Below are 2,014 nucleotides of genomic sequence, written 5' to 3'. Positions count from 1 at the left end.
GGTAAAGGTTGGACTGGATGAGCTGAAAGGTGTTTTCCAATCCTGTTGATTCTGTGATTCTGAGGGCTGTGGCAGGAGGTGTTTTCCAGGAAGAAGACAACAAACACATAGGGCAGCAGCAGTGGGACACATACACAGTCCCTTGTCACAGGGAGGGATCAGATGGAGGGACAGGTCTGCAGGCACACAGCATGTGTCCCACTGCCGTGTTTCGGGATGGGGATTTGGGCAGGGAGAGCACCTGCCAGGTATAAAACCCCATCTCAGCCTCAGGGGATGCTGCTGCACCAAGGATGGTGACTTGCTCTGCGCCCCCGGGGGCACCACTGACCCCTTTTTCCTCTGGTTCTGCCTCGTAGGCACCCTGACAAAAACAAGGACCCGGGAGCAGAGGACAAATTCATCCAGATCAGCAAGGCTTACGAGGTAACACACTCTTGTCTCTAAACACCCACTGTCATTAGAAGTGAAGTGACCTGCTTTTTCTGGGTATGTCTGCATGGGAAAGACACTCAGCCCTGTGGAGCTAGCTGCTGTTGACAGCATCCTCTGCTGTCCCAACAGAGAGCCACTGGACATCGCCAGTGTGGCCTCTCTTACAAATATTTTACTCCAGGTCTGCCCTGTTCTTGCTCAAACACCTCCAACGAGGGCAGAGCAGGTATTCACTGAGCACAAAGGAGCTGGGCAGCCGTGCTGTCCATGTCACACATACATCTAAGCATTTGGGGATGATGTAAGCAACTTGAATCACTGCAGGGCTTTAGTCACTTCAAATTATCCTTTGCATAAGTAGCAATTTACACATTGCTCTGGCACAGTGACTCAGTATGTCCATGGCAAGCGAGTGGAGCCCATGGAAATAAAAGCAAAGCCTTGTCTCCCAGCTGAAAAATGCAGTTTCTCTGCAGGAAACTTTGCTCGCTGCCAGAGGATGCAATGAGATGTCATTCCCAACGATGCCTTGAGAAAACCCTCCACGGTCAAGCAGATGCCAGCAAAAGCTGCTCCAGAAAAGAGCATTAATGCTCAGGCAGCGTGACATTCAGGAGCAGCAGAGCAGCCTTGGTTCACAGGCTCCTTTTTGCCAGGCTTTTACTCTTATTTACCACAGCAAGCCCAGAGTTCCCCTTTGCAGTAGTTCCCCTTTCCCAGCACATTTATCCTTCTGATGACAGAGACTGCAGCTTCCCTCATTGCCCATCCTTACACAGCTGCAGTTAGTTCCTAAGAGGTTATTGTGGATGTGCTTCCCCTCATGCTGTCAGCCAACCGCTCCTGTATCCTTTACTTCCCAGATCCTCTCCAATGAGGAGAAGAGGGCAAACTTTGATCGCTACGGAGATGCTGGGGAAAGCCAGGGCTTCTCTCAGCACCAGCAGCGCCAGTTCCACCGCTTCCATGAAGGGTTCTATTTCGACGAGTCCTTCTTCCACTTCCCTTTCAATTCGGAGAGGCGTGACACCTCCAACGAGAAGTATCTGCTGCACTTTTCCCACTACATCAATGAAATCGTGCCGGACAGCTTCAAGAAACCTTACCTCATTAAAATCACCTCGGACTGGTGCTTCAGCTGCATCCACATCGAGCCCGTGTGGAAGGAAGTCGCTCAGGAATTAGAGGCACTGGGTAAGGATGAGGCCATTGAGGCTGAGCACGTGTCCCTCGCCCAGCAAGGCTGTGGCCATCGGAGCCCGTGTGGAAGGAAGTCGCTCAGGAATTGGAGGCACTGGGTAAGGATGAGGCCATTCAGGCTGAGCACCTGTCCCTCGCCCAGCAAGGCTGTGGCCATCACTTTTGGCTTTGGAGGACTGAGTTTAACCTATAGATTTCCTTGAGGATTTATCCTAATGGTTTTACAAATGTTAGTAATCACAGAATTGTAGACTGGTTTAGGTTGAAGGGACCTTAAAGCTGCTCCAGTTCCAACCCCTGCCACGGGCAGGGACACCTTCCACTAGAGCAGGTTGCTCCAAGCCCCTGTGTCCAACCTGGCCTTGAACACTGCCACGGA

The 2,014-nt window shown here is 51.6% G+C and overlaps 1 protein-coding gene across 1 annotated transcript in view; it reads left to right on the top strand.

Annotated features, from left to right (window-relative positions):
- Nucleotides 1–1,691: 1,691 nt before the first annotated feature.
- Nucleotides 1,692–2,014, top strand: part of DNAJC16 (DnaJ (Hsp40) homolog, subfamily C, member 16) — an 8,196-nt gene continuing 7,873 nt past the window's right edge. The window contains exon 1 of the mRNA XM_010020037.1: nucleotides 1,692–1,733. The gene's annotated coding sequence lies outside the window, so the exon portion shown is untranslated. The remainder of the gene's footprint in view (nucleotides 1,734–2,014) is intronic.

This window comes from Nestor notabilis, unplaced genomic scaffold (assembly GCF_000696875.1).
Source record: "Nestor notabilis isolate BGI_N333 unplaced genomic scaffold, ASM69687v1 scaffold14478, whole genome shotgun sequence".
In the NCBI taxonomy this organism is placed as follows: Eukaryota; Metazoa; Chordata; class Aves; order Psittaciformes; family Psittacidae; genus Nestor; species Nestor notabilis.
This window is presented reverse-complemented; position numbering and strand designations above follow the sequence as displayed.